This window comes from Lactuca virosa, chromosome 2 (genome assembly GCF_052849685.1).
Source record: "Lactuca virosa cultivar CGN04683 chromosome 2, Lactuca_virosa_CGN04683_v6, whole genome shotgun sequence".
Lineage (NCBI taxonomy): Eukaryota > Viridiplantae > Streptophyta > Magnoliopsida > Asterales > Asteraceae > Lactuca > Lactuca virosa.
In genome coordinates, this window is record NC_136427.1 from 14106970 (window position 1) to 14122933 (window position 15964).

General features: G+C 45.6%; 1 long non-coding RNA gene across 1 annotated transcript; it reads right to left on the reverse strand.

The window, feature by feature from the left end:
- On the reverse strand, positions 1–2584 carry LOC145158903 (uncharacterized). The gene is made up of 2 exons (XR_013737351.1): positions 864–2584; positions 1–202 (listed from the first exon to the last, which is right to left on the reverse strand). It is a non-coding gene; the product is annotated as an uncharacterized LOC145158903 (long non-coding RNA).
- Between the last annotated feature and the right edge of the window lie 13380 nt (positions 2585–15964).

A 15964-nucleotide genomic window follows, 5' to 3' on the forward strand; every position in this document is an offset into this window, starting at 1 on the left:
TTTCGTTTTAATGAAGTTATTATATAAACCCAACAGTATAAAAACATTCATATTAATATCTCATGTCAAATCCAAAGTGGAAATAATCCAAAATATGTCAATATAAAACAATATCAGAGTATAATCCCAAGGATCTCATGTGCGGAAAACATAGTGTGATGCGCTGCGATCGAGCCGGCTCCTTTCCTTGAAAACAAAGTACCTGAAACCAAAACTGAAAACCATAAGCACGAAGCTTAGTGAGTTCCTCCATCATACCACATACCATACAATCACAAAGCATACATACTGTCGGACAATTCTGGGGTGCCCGACCTACCCGGTACCGCCATTCTGGGGTGCCGACCTACCCGTGTCAAGCCATTCTGAGGTGCTGACCTACCCGTGTCAAGCCATTATGGGGTGCTGACCTACCCATGTCAAGCCATTCTGGGGTGCTGACCTACCCGTCGGTCCTAACAACCGACCCTCGGGGACTATTCCACCCCCTACTGTTACTATCACATATATCATAACATAAACATATTATCAGACATGTCTGGGGTGTCCGAACTACCCTTCGGTCCTAACAACCGAACTTGGGGACTATTCCCCTCCTACTACCACTATCACATATAACATATCATGCCAGCATACAAACATATCATCACATACTGTCAGACATATCTGGGGTGTCTGACCTACCCTTCAGTCCTAACAACCGAACTCTACTACTATCACATATAACATATCATGCCAGCATATAACATATCAGGTAGTAGCAACCCTTGATGATATCACAAAGACAATAATCTAATCTTACAACTCCTACTGGTGGGCCGGCATTGTGGCCGTAGACCCACCGCTACTGGAAGGTAACTCACCTCACACTGTTGAAGTTCCGCAGACATAACCCCACATTGCTGAAGTCCCGCAGACTTCACCCCAGCTGCTGGATGACAGATTCCCGAATTGTCAACACCAAAATAACACCCAATTAATAATTGGGTCCCAACGCATAATCATAGATACTTACTTGGATAATTACTACATTACCCCAAGGTTGGCTTTATGCAAGCCCAAGGCCCAATCCTTAGGCCCAAAGCCCACTAGGAAATCAAGGCCCAGCATATGGCCCAATTTTTCAAATTCGGCCCAGACCTATACATGGTCTTATTCTAAGGCCCAACATTATACAATCATTAAGGCCCAACTATGGCTCATCTATGGCCTAATTTTCCAAATTGGGCCCAACCCCTTACATGAGACTTACCCTAGGCCCATTAAATTATTTTAGTCCATATAATTATTCTTGGATGGCCCATTAATAATCCAATCATCAAGGCCCAATAGAAAGGCCCAACAATAAACCCAAGTGAAGTTAGGGTTTCACATAAAATACCGATTAGGGTTAAGTTTCCTACTTAACCCATTAAGGACTTAATCCACTAAGGACTTAATTCATTAAGTCCAATATGCATAGATTAATTTCTTCTAATGATTATTATTTAATATCTCCAGTTATTAAATAATTCTTGTATGTCCCGATTAATTCCCCAAATTAGGCTTTTATTGGCATAAGGGTTTTTCAATCCAAATACCAGCCCCTTTATCAATTTGTTGGGCTTGCAGGTCAATTAGGGCTTTATTGGGCCTATTAGGCCCACTAGAATATCATTAAGTCCATTAGGGTCCGTATTGGGTCAATTTGAGTCCATTAGACCCATTAGGGTTTTCACTAAGCCCATTAGGCTTCATTGGGCCCATTAGGGTTTATAGCAATCCAAACGAATCAATCACAACGAGGCAAAGCACACCGCCACCCGACACGGCGGCCGGTGGCGGTAGCCACCACCCTATGGTGGTGGTTTGGCTTTTCCTTTTCACTATACCGATTGGTTACAATTACAATTCCCATCCGATAATCACACTCACACCCTAATCTAATTACAAACACATATACTAACTACATCGACACACACACATGGTGGCTTATGGTGGCAGCCACCACCTCACGGTGGTGGTGATGCCTTGTACTTAGAATTCTGGCCAAACACACACTAATGAAATAAACACATACACAAAATTAACCCATACATCAGCATACACAACCGCTATGGCGGTCCTTGAGGTGGCAGCCACCATGGCCGGCAGCCATGGTGGTTCTTCCTTGGGTTTTTCCGGCAGCAACAACACATAGCGGCGGACATGGAGACGGAATAAATAGAAGAACAAGAAGAAGGGTAGCAACGATTAGAAACACCTACAACAGTCGTGGTGGTCGCGAACGACGATGGCAACGACGGAGGGCAGAAGAAGGACGTCAGCAGCAGCGGCGGCGGCGGAATAAGGGCAGCAATCGATCGTGGTTTAGCCTTACCGGGCCTTCCGGTCATTCACAGCCTCATCTTCATCGTTCTCAGTTCCTCCCGTCAGTCCCAACGATTTATCGACTATCCTTAACGGCTCTAGCGGCGGCAGCGACTTCGACTAGAGACAGCAGTTGATCGGAGCTTCCACAGGTTGGAGGACGAGAGAAAGTCTGGTGGTGGCGGCTGAAAGGTTCGAGTATAGCGGTTGCCTCATCATTTTGGGTTAGGGTTTTGGTAGCGATGCTTTAAACGGGAAGGAAGGAGTCATCGGGTTTAAATCCCGCTCCACTCAAAAATTTGCTCATTATACAAGTTTAGTCCCTCCCCATAGGATCCTTTTCCAATCAAATCCTATATTTACCCATTAAACCCCAACATTAAAAATTCATTACAACTTAGGTACGAAATTTACCAATTTCACCCATGCTTCCAATATTTCCTCACAAATCCGATCCCACGCTTACCAAACAGCCCCTTAGCCTGAAAATCTCTTCAATGAAGTCCCAGAAGTTACCATTTAGTCCCTGCCTTCATAAATACTTACAAATTAAATCCGAACTTACATTTTACCCCCGAATAATCCAACTTATGACATTTGGCTTCCCAAAACCAACACCTTGCTATATAATTATAAATTTTAGGGCTACGAGTCATTCATTAATTAATTTATTTGTTTATTTAAATAAACTGGCGTTATACTTCTGCGTCAAGCTCTGATCAGAGAGTACTTCATCACAACATTTTCTTACTGACCAGTGGGTACTACGGCTCTCCGCAGTATCACGATGACCTCTCACTGAAGGGTGAGTACTACGGCTCCCCCGTAGCATCACCGCAACTTCTCACTGAATAGTGAGTACTACGGCTCCCCCGTAGCATCACCGCAACCTCTCACTGAATAGTGAGTACTACGGCTCCCCGTAGCATCACCACAACCTCTCACTGAATAGTGAGTACTACGGCTCCCCGTAGCATCAACACAACCTCTCACTGAATAGTGAGTACTACGGCTCCCCGTAGCATCACCACAACCTCTCACTGAATAGTGAGTACTACGGATCCCCGTAGCATCACCACAACCTCTCACCGATTCATTGAAACTGCAACTCCCTGCAGTCTTACCGCACTTACTCTTCACAATCTCATCCTCGGGTTCACATCACACTGCGATCATTAACTCATGCTTTGCAGCCCAGCATAGATAGGTACACACACACCCATCCAGGCTAAGCAATACTCCTTCGGACGACCACAGTCGTGACAAAACTTCTTTTTCTCGCTGCAATTCACATTTTCAAATAAATCACTTTGATGTCAATTAGTTGAAGGGCCTCCCACCGAAACCATAGACACTCGATACCCCCTTGGCATCTCAAGCTCAAAACTCAAAATAATCTGAGATTTAGGACATTAAACTCGGATACCCCGGAATACTCCATCTCCCAAAATAAAACTCGTAGAAATTGCCAACGACTGAAAACACGAAGATGATAATCCGAAACTTCCTCCTCTATTGCCCAAAACTCATGCCAGAATACTCATAATGACTCTGAATTGGTTGACTAATCAGCTTCTGCCCTTCCCAAACTGCATAACGGCCCAAACCTTGAACCAGCATTCCTCAACCAACGAACTACCCTACGAGCCAACCACCTTGATTTCATCATAATAACCTTAAAGAATTCCTATCCACCACAAGGTCTCCGATCGATGGCCACTTGCCGTGGAGACATTCATCCTTTACCAAACACATGCCACATGCATTATCTCGCTCTATACCTCGCTTCAAACACCAATAACCCTGATCACATGAATCCACACCATAGGTCTCTATATCTAGATCTCTAACCGATCTCGAACATATCTCTGATCTTCTCAACGAAATACCCGGTCCTCCCCCACTTAGGGTTTGAACCATCACCAAATGGTACACCAACATTCTATCTCACAGACTGTCTCCACCAGTAACATCGCACCCAATCCCGCAAGGTGCCCTGCAACGCTCGATGATCTCCCTGACAGAGATCAAACAACTCCAAGTACCGAATCTCATAGGAAATCCTCGGAACTTACCATCATGACTGCCTCTAGTCATTCAGAATCTCACATCATACCATCACCGGACCTCCCAAATGTCCAGGATTAACCCTGACTCCTAATCTGGAAATAATGAACTATCATGCTCCTCATCCTCGACTTCTCGCCCAATGCTCCAACACGTCCCTTATCATAAGAGCAGAAACCACATTTCCACTCTCTATGACCATGAAAGACAATAAGAGTCACCGCCCTGATATACTCCTCTTAATCGTCCAACGCTGCAGCTAACACATGCCCTACTATACTCAAATAGGGTGTATCCTGGTCCTTGACCATCTCAGTCCCCACTGACATCCTGCTCAAGCTATATCATTCCCTCGCGACAGACCTACTGCCAGATACTCAGTTTGAAGATCACCATCAGTGCGATCCCACAGGGCTCACCCCCAACTCAGAAACCAAAATCTCAACACCTCTTACGTCTCCTTCAGGAAACGGAAATAGCACCACTCGGGTCACAAAAGGTGACATCTCTACTATCGGCCGGCTGCCCAGCTCAGACCATATGCTTCCATAACGCACCGTCCCTACTCAACTCTGAGTCTTGCGACTCTACTGGCATATCACCAACAATCCCTTGGAGCTAACTCGATTCCCCTATCAAGGGAGGATCCACTGAAACTCATTCATCCTAGCCCCCTGGACTCATACTCTTTCACATCCGACCTTGGTCTCGATAATCTCTGCGGAATAACCGGTAAAACTAGAAGCACTGACCACCACATATCTTGGTACTCGAACCACGATATCTCCTCTCAATCTGCCACCAATCATAGTACTCGAACCACGATATCTCCTCTCAATCTGCCACCAATCATGGTACTCGAACCACGATATCTCCTCTCAATCTGCCACCAATCATGGTACTCGAACCACGATATCTCCTCTCAATCTCCCACCAATCATGGTTCTCGAACCACGATATCTCCTCTCAGTCTGCCACCAATCATGGTACTCGGACCACAATATATCCTCTCAATCTGTCACCAATCATGGTACTCGAACCACGATATCTCCTCTCAATCTGCCACCAATCATGGTACTCGAACCACGACATCTCCTCTCAATCTGCTAATTAGAACCTCTGGAATACTCCCTGCATCGAGTATGGGTCCTCTGCTTTCAGTAGTACGGGCCCATACTGTAACATCCAAAATTTCAAACCAATTTAAACTTTTTAAAACATATCAAGTTCATCAAAACATTACAACTTGTTTTCAAAATATTGATTATCAGAGTATTTCCCAGAAACATAAACACACTAGGAGGAGCTGTACGATCACGTCTTGGCCTTGCCTCGATCCCCTGAAGTACCTGAAACAATAAACTGAAGCTGTAAGCCCGAAAGCTTAGTGAGTTACCCCCAAAATACCGATACACATACAGTCCACATAGCAACATCAACGTTAACATATCATATCAATCAAAACAGAACAGCATGCACTGGGTCCACAGCTTCACAAGCTGGACTACCCTTGGGCCCTCAATACGAGTCTGGAATGCCTACCGGGCCCTCAGCTCGTATCTGGAATGCCATCGAGCCCTCAGTACGAGTCTGGAATGCCTACCGGGCCCTCAACTCGTATCTGGAATGCTCCCGAGTCCTCAGTATGAGTCTGGAATGCCTACCGGGCCCTCAGCTCATATCTGGAATACTCTCGGGTTTGTTGGCTACCGCACGGAGCAGTACAACCTCAACCCACCCCACATAACATGTCGACATGTAACAGATAAATGCATATACAGGTAATCAATCAGTATCACAGGCAGTCCTACAGATCTACCCGACTAGCATATCAACTGGCATACATTACTGACTCAACTCAACATATCAATAACTACTAGGATATCAAATCCAATGGGCCGGCCTTGGTGCCTTAGACCCCTTAGTATAGTGAGAATAACTCACCTGCTATTGCTTACTGAAGAGATAAGATCACGCTGCTCCGACCACCGACAAGAACTCCACCACTGAACACTACCAATTAACCAAATCCAATAAATACCAATAAATACCAATAATTACCAAAATACCCTTGTAAGTCAAACTGGTCAACCCTTGGTCAAAGTCAAAGTCCTCAGTCAGAGTCAACCTTCCTGGTTGACCCTACTCGCCGAGTCAACCCGTTGACTCGTCGAGTTCCTATGCTCAGAAACTCCCATAATACGACTCAACTCGCCGAGTCGCCCCGAGACTCGTCGAGTCCAACAATCTCAGAGTCACATCCTGCTTAACTCACCGAGTCGTCCCTCGAATCACCGATTCGAGGCTTAACCAGAAAAGGTTTGGGTTCCACGACCAGACTCGCCGAGTCCAAGAACAGACTCACCGAGTCCAAGACAATCTTCAATAGACTCGCCGAGTTGTTCTTCCAACTCGCCGAGTCCAAACGTGACATCTTCATTCAGACGATTTCAGGCCATTTCATTGCTTCCAATACATAGATCTAGACTCCTAGGGCCAGATTCACACGTAAATTTTCCAACTTTACGTGCATGCAAGGCTCAACAAGCTCCAACCAAGCTACAAGAAGGTTTTGGGACAAAGGCATTCTCAATCAAGCCCCATGGTAGATGCTTTCTGCCCTCATGGCTCCAATACAACCTAGATCTGAAGTTGCAACCTCAGATCTAGTCTCTATACCCAAAATAGATCTCAATCATGCTAAAGAATCCCAAAACAACCACCATTCATGAATCAATAATGAAATAGCTTAAGGAGGAGGTTCCTCACCCCTGAAATGTGCCCAAACAAAAGTAGATTCCAGATCTACCCAAGCCCCTTGATGATGGCCTCCAAATCCCCAAGCTTCTTACACCAAATTTCTCTTCCAAGCTCTAATTCTTCATCAATGGAGTCACACACACGAGATGAGGGTTTCTGGATCTCAAATGGGTAGCAAAGAGGCTGAAGGTGGGTTATAATGTGCTTCATATAGGGCACAATCCCCGGATTAGGGTTTTCTCCCTTCAGCACCAACTCGCCGAGTCTAGCCGCCGACTCGCCGAGTTGGTCACTTAACACGTGACCAGAACTGCGACTCGACTCGCCGAGTCTACCCATCAACTCGCCGAGTCGACCTTCCTTATTTACACTAAGAACCCTGAACTTGCACTTCTGAACTCGGGGTGTTACACATACTACCTGCCACATCTACCCATACTCTCTACACGGACCATCCCAGATTCCCTAAGTAGTTGCTCAACCTTCTCATCACCAATCTCAACACGCGTGCTTGCTCCCCAGGAAAATGCTCTACTCTGTCAGCCTACTTATCTGACTAAGGTCACTTCCTGGGCTCTTCCTAGGTTCTCACACTTCTCCGCCATCAGCTGCTGAGAAACTCCTTATGATGTCAGTCATCTACCTCCTGAATATCGTCACATTCACTTGGTAGCTGACTCCCGTCATTGAGAGTTCCACAAAGCACGAAGCAAGCAGCATTCGGGCGTCGGATAAACACATATAACCCGCCCTATGTGATAACTCCACTAGCTCTACTCATACCCAAAAGATATCACCAAACTCTACAACTCTACCCCCGCGGGTAACTGGCTACTCTATCAGTAGGCTCCACCAATGCTTATCTAGGTACCTCTCCTAAATTACTCCTCTACTCAAATCCCTCTCTACAAGGATTCTCGTTGGATACTCTTACTCAGCACATACTCGAAAGCGCATCACAGATAACAACAACTCCTAGGCTAAGGCATCACAAATCAGGCCACTCTAGTCCTAATATATGAAATACCTAGCCTATCTCTAGCTTGCATAATATCTCATAATATCTCATAAAACATAAGATAAGGGTATTTTGGGAAATCCCCGTTCGGGCTCTGGCTGATTGTACACACTGCTCTTTCTCATTTTCTCTTAGAAACTCTTGCTCGTTTTAGAAAAATCATTTATTTCGAAAATTTTCCTCCATTCCTCAGTTTGAGTCCAGATATGCCCGAAGGTGCATCCGAATCCCTCAAACCAAGGCTCTGATACCAACTTGTAACGACGTGAAAATTTAAAACAATTTTTCATTTTTAAAATGCATACTCTTCTTAACATATCTTATAAAAATCTCTTTTATTTGATTACAAAACACAACTCCATTATTAATCCAGGATCCTCTTAACTCTTTCTCTGGTGTGTACAATCAAACCGGTGCCGTCCCGCGATCCAGACAAGAAAACCTGAAACACATAACACATAACACGGTAAGCACGAAGCTTAGTGAGTTCCCCAAAATACCACATATAACACATATTAGCCACTCGAGGCTATAACTCTGTGGACCCTCCGGTCCTAACTCTATGGGCCCTCTGGCCTTAACTCTATGGACCCTCTGGTCCTAAGCTCGTTGGACCCTCCGGTCCGGTCTGCTTAAGCCTTCCGGCCTCATAAATCGTTGGACCCTTCGGTCCGGTCTATAAACTCTGCATAGCATAAATCACAAAGACATAATGCATCGCATGTCACATACAACAGGATAACATAATACTCAATGTAAGCACATAAGACCTTCCGGACACACATATCTACCACTCAAGGTAAAGATAGTGAGATGACTCACCTCGGATGAAAAACAGCTCCTAAAAACACTGCTGCCACGCACCGGCCTCTAACTTTGTGCCAAACCCACAATTATCTCAATTAGGAGCTAAGTCCAACCTCTCACTATTTGGGTCTAAAGATAGACCACCTACCAGCCCATTAATGCCCTGAACCCATTGGGCCCACCAAGGCCCAATAATAAATGGGCCCTCACACGGCCTAAAACCCCAAACTAAAAGGCAAGCCCAACCCAAGGGCCCAAAGCACATACATATGATTCTCTGATCCAAGGCTCTATTGCGTGAAGCCCGAACCCCAGGCCCAACACTCAAGGCCCAACACATCACTTAGTCCAAAAGCCCACAGAGGGGTTACGCGGGGCGTACCCCCTTTGGTACGCTCAGCGTACTCAAGCATGCACAAATCTGATCGGGGACCTCAACCCAGTACGCGGGGCGTACTAGAATTACGTTGGGCGTACTCTCAGTTTTGCTTAAATCAATTTCTGGGTCTTAACCCGTTAAGACCTTAACTCGTCTCTTGGATATGGACTTCCTAACATCTCCTACTCCATAAAGTTATCGACTTTAAGCCTTTGCATGGCTGAAGAAGTCACAAGCACACAAAACACTTATTCTCTTTACCCATTAAGCTCTTATATCATGCATAACTTGGTTCCAACACCCAAGGTCCTATTTTTATGATATTACACCACTAATAAGCTCAAAAGGGGAGGGTCCTAGTCTTTGGAGTTCAAGATCTCATCAAGTCTCCACCTTTTTGGGACAAAACCCTAAAATACCCCATTAACATACTTAAAACAAAAGAGAGGTAAAGTTTGAAGCTTTATACCTCAAAAACAAGCTCCCATCTCAGATATGCTCAGATCTAGAAGCTTAGACTCCAACTCCTTCTTATTCAAGGCTTCCACTTCTCCTCAAGAGCACACAAAACTCTCAAAAGCTCTTAAATACACATACAAGCTCCAAGAATGAAGGACTAGGGTTTTGGAGGGTTTGTTCTCTGAGAAAGGTGGCCAGGAATGTGTAACACCCAAAAATTTCAAACCAATTTAAACTTTTTATACATGCCAAGTTCATCAAAACATTACAACTTTGTTTCCAAAATATTGGTTATCAGAGTTTTTCCTAGAAACATAAATGTAATAGGAGGAGCTGTACGATCACGCCTTCACCTTGCCGCAATCCTCTGATGTACCAGAAACAATGAACTGAAACTGTAAGCCCGAAAGCTTAGTGACTTACCCCCAAAATACCGATACACATACAGTCCACATAACATTATCAACATTCACATATCATATCAATCAAAAACAGAACTGCATGCACTGGGTCCACAGCTTACTCGATGGACTACCCTTAGGCCCTCAGTACGAGTCTGGAATGCCTACCGGGCCCTCAGCTCGCATCTGGAATGCTCCCGAGTCCTCAGTATGAGTCTGGAATGCCTACCGGGTCCTCAGCTCATATTTGGAATACTCTAGGGTTTGTTGGCTACCGCACGGAGCAGTACAACCTCAACCCATCCCTCATAACATGTAACATATAACATAACTACTAAGCATGCAATAATCATATAACATCATAGGTAGTCCTACAAATCTACCTAACTGGAATAACCACTAACATGCAATACTAACTCATACTCAACATCTAACATTGCTAGGATAACATATCAGAAGGGCCGGCCTTGGTGCCTTAGACCCCTTAGTATAGTGAGGATAACTCACCTCGTAGATGTCAGCTCGGTAAACAATCAAAGCTATCCGATCACTTGCCAAAGACTCCACCACCTACTACTATAATATGACATGCTCATAAGTCCTTCACCTTATAAGGTGCTCCATAACCCACTAGCCAATCCCTGGGCATAGTCAAAGTCCCCAATCAAGGTCAACTGTCCATGTTGACCTTAACTCGCCGAGTACCCTTGGGTACTCGCCGAGTTCTCTGAAGCACATTCCAACTCGCCGAGTCATTGGGGTGACTCGTCGAGTTCCTTCGAATCTCGATCAGCCCTTAAGGCCACCCGTCGAGTTCCCTCCTTGAACTCGACGGATATACATGCAAACGTGTCCTAGTTAAAACTCATCTGACTCACCGAGTTGTTATTCAACTCGTAGAGTCTTATGGCCGTCTTCATCGGACTCGCCGAGTTGTTCAACCAACTTGTCGAGTTCACGTCCATCTTCATGTGACTCGCCGAGTCAACTTTGCTACTCGCCGAGTCCATTTAGTCATTTTATCATGCAGACAACTTTTAAGCCATGGCAAGGCCTCAAATTGTAGATCCATCCTCCTTAGGCTTGCTTATCACGTAAAGTTGCAAACTTTACGTGCATGCAAGGCTCCAATGTCTCAAAAAGCCCAAACTATGCTTGAAATGGGGTTCTACACATAGGGAGGGGCTCAAACTTGCCAAAGCTAATAACTTTATCGTCTCTCAATCCACAGAGAGTTCAGATCTGAAGTTACAACTTCAGATCTTGGCTCATACTCCAGAAAATGACCTTATAACCCAACCAAGAACCCTAATCTCCAACCAAGGAGGTCTAGAACGAAATAGAAAGGAGGATAACAGCTTGATACCTTCCCAAGAGATGACAAATGGAGTAGATCCGGATTCCCCCAAGCTCCTTGCTTCAAACCACTTGCTTCCCAAGCTCTTTTCACCAAAATCCTCTTCCAAGGCTTCAAACACACAATGGGGACACACACACACACACGTATTAGGGTTTGATAAAAGACTGCAATGAGGCTGAAAGAGGTTTGTGTTCCCTTAAATAGGGTGCTCAACCCCGGGATTTAGGGTTTCAGCTGCCAGCTCCTACTCGCCGAGTCCCATTATGGACTCGTCGAGTAGGTCACTTAACTCACGAGCCTTCCCGCTGCTACTCGACGAGTAGAGCAACCGACTCGTCGAGTAGGGCTTAACCCAATAACTCATATTTAGACCATACCTGAGAATCGGGGCGTTACAGAATGAGGCCATCGCATTCTTTATATAGGGTCACTTAAAATATTAGGGTTTTCCTTCTGTGCCTAGTACGCCCAGCGTACCATCTGGTACGCCCAGCATACTAGGTGGCTCTTGCTTAAGGAACACGCGCAATTGTACGCTAAGTGTACGCATGCGTACACCCAGCGTACTTCGCTGCCACACTTCTCCACTTAGGGACTCATCTTGCCAAATCTTCAAACTTCCATAGCTTCTTTGATATAACTCCGATTCCAAAGATCCTCATACCTACGGGAAGGTGATGAGATGCCTTACGATTCCAGCAACTCGCCACAACCCGAGACTTCCTCATGCCCGGCTCGTGGCCCACGAACCCTAATCATGGACAATCCGAATCAGGATGTTACAATTCTCCCCCACTTGATTAGATTTCGCCCTCAAAATCGCTTCTTATCAATACTTATATTGAAACCAAAAACCCAAGAAGCACCAAAAAAAGGACCTCATATCCCACCACTATCTTTCCATGGATGTCTGAGTCCAAACAGGAACTCCAAATCCAGAACCAAAATCGAACCCTGATAACTCACTGCTCCTTTGTTTTCACAAGACAAAATTCAACAATCGGCTATCAATCACTCATACCAATAAACCAAACAATCTGGATCACACCCCAAGGAACGGAAGGGTTCACATCCCACCAAGGCTCATTCACTGAACTGCTATACTAACCCATCCGAACAGTGAATTCTCAACACTCTGCCCTCAGACACAAGAGAATAATCATGCTTGCTCAGAAGTGTCCTCAGACATAAAAATAACTATAAGCCTCAGCTCCATTTCACAAACCCCTTTTTAACATTGTGCACCAGGTCTGAACTCGACCCAACCGTTGAACCCCCAAGGTCCATTGCATTATCTCAACCGTCTCAATGGTTCCCTTCTTACAATAACTACCTCGGCCCATTGTGACACACAATTCAGGAAGTTCGCCTTACCCCCAAGCGAATGCTACACTCCCAACTGAAGGTCGACTTAGCCCCGACCTATGTCGTTCACTGCTCATAGTTCCATGTATCTCGCGGTACTTCCCATACCCAAGTACTGACCTACACAGGTCTAAGACATCAGATGATAACAATACCCCTCAATATGGAATCCATCTCTGATTCCGGCATCTCATTCCACCAACTCAATACACTGCTAGAATCAAACTCAGCTCGAGAGTCTGGTCTAGCACAAAATTGGAACCACTTGTCCCAACGAACACTCAACTAGTGACCCATGACCCGCAACCCAGGCGTACCTCACTGATCCACTTCCCTTTGGTCACGAAAACCACCACTTAATCAGAATATAATGACTTCCGACAATCATGGTGACCATAGGCTTTCACAACTCAAATATTAGGGCTACCCAAGCCTAAAACTCTTCTGCATCAAGCTCTGATCAGAGAGTACTTCATCACAACATTCTCTTACTGACCAGTGGGTACTACGGCTCCCCGCAGTATCACGACGACCTCTCACTGAATGGTGAGTACTACGGCTCCCCCGTAGCATCACCGCAACCTCTCACTGAATAGTGAGTACTACGACTCCCTCGTAACATCACCGCAACCTCTCACTGAATAGTGAGTACTACGGCTCCTCGTAGCATCACCACAACCTCTCACTGAATAGTGAGTACTACGGCTCCCCGTAGCATCACCACAGCCTCTCACTGAATAGTGAGTACTACGGCTCCCCGTAGCATCACCACAACCTCTCACTAAATAGTGAGTACTACGGATCCCCGTAGCATCACCACAACCTCTCACCGATTCATTGAAACTGCAACTCCCCGCAGTCTTACCGCACTTACTCTTCACAATCTCATCCTCAGGTTGACATCACACTGCGATCATTAACTCATGCTTTGCGGCCCAGCATAGATAGGTACACACACCCATCCAGGCTAAGCAATACTCCTTCGGACGACCACCGTCATGACAAAACTTCTTTTTCTCGCTGCAATTCACATTTTCAAATAAATCCCTTTGATGTCAATTAGTTGAAGGGCCTCCCACCGAAACCATAAACACTCGATACCCCCCTTGGCATCTCAAGCTCAAAACTCAAAATAATCGAAGATTTAGGACATTAAACTCGGATACCCCGGAATACTCCATCTCCCAAATTAAAACACGGAGAAATTGCCAACGACTCAAAACACGAAGATGACAATCCGAAACTTCCTTCTCTATTGCCCAACACTCATGCCAGAATACTCATGATGACTCTGAATTGGTTGACTAATCAGCTTCTGCCCTTCCCAAATTGCATAACGGCCCAAACCTTGAACCAGCATTCCTCAACCAACGAACTACCCTACGATCCAACCACCTTGATTTCATCATAATAACCTTAAAGAATTCTTATCCACCACAAGGTCTCCGATCGATGGCCACTTGCCGTGGAGAAATTCATCCTTTGCCAAACACATGCCACATGCATTATCTCGCTCTGTACCTCGCTTCAAACACCAATAACCCTGATCACATGAATCCACACCGCAGGTCTCTATATCCAGATCTCTAACCGATCTCGAACATATCTCTGATCTTCTCAACGAAATACTCGGTCCTCCCCTAGTTAGGGTTTGAACCATCACCAAATGGTGCACCAACATTCTATCTCACAGACTGTCTCCACCAGTAACATCGCACCCAATCCCGCAAGGTGCCCTGCAACGCTCAATGATCTCCCTGACAGAGATCAAACAACTCCAAGTACCCGAATCTCATAGGAAATTCTCGGAACTTACCATCATGACTGCCTCTAGTCATTCAGAATCTCACATCATACCATCACCGGACCTCCCAAATGTCCAGTATTAACCCTGACTCCTAATCTGGAAATAATGAACTATCATGCTCCTCATCCTCGACTTCTCGCCCAATGCTCCAACACGTCCCTTATCATAAGAGCAGAAACCACATTTCCACTATCTATGACCATGAAAGACAATAAGAGTCACCGCCCTGATATACTCCTCTTAATCGTCCAACGCTGCAGCTAACACATGCCCTACTATACTCAAATAGGGTGTATCCTGGTCCTTGACCATCTCAGTCCCCACTGACATCCTGCTTAAGCTATATAATTCCCTCGCGACAGACCTACTGCCAGATACTCAGTTTGAAGATTACCATCAGGGCGATCCCACAGGGCTCACCCCCAACTCAGAAACCGAAATCTCAACACCTCTTACGTCTCCTTCAGGAAACGGAAATAGCACCACTCGGGTCACAAAAGGTGACATCTCTACAATCGGCCGGCTACCCAGCTCAGACCGTATTCTTCCATAACGCACCGTCCCTACTCAACTCTGAGTCTTGTGACTCTACTGGCATATCACCAACAATCCCTTGGAGCTAACTCGATTCCCCTATCAAGGGAGGATCCACTGAAACTCGTTCATCCTAGCCCCCTGGACTCATACTCTTTCACATCCGACCTTGGTCTCGATAATCTCTGCGGAATAACCGGTAAAACTAGAAGCACTGACCACCACATATCTTGGTACTCGAACCACGATATCTCCTCTCAATCTGCCACCAATCATGGTACTCGAACCACGATATCTCCTCTCAATCTGCCACCAATCATGGTACTCGAACCACGATATCTCCTCTCAATCTGTCACCAATCATGGTACTCAAACCACGATGTCTCCTCTCAATCTGCCACCAATCATGGTACTCGAACCACGATATCTCCTCTCAATCTGCCACCAATCATGGTACTCGGACCACGATATCTCCTCTCAATCTGCCACCAATCATGGTACTTGGACCACGATATCTCATCTCAATCTGCCACCAATCATGGTACTCGAACCACGGTATCTCCTCTCAATCTGCCACCAATCATGGTACTCGAACCACAATATCTCCTCTCAGTCTGCTACTTAGAACCTCTGGAATACTCCCTACATCGAGTATGGG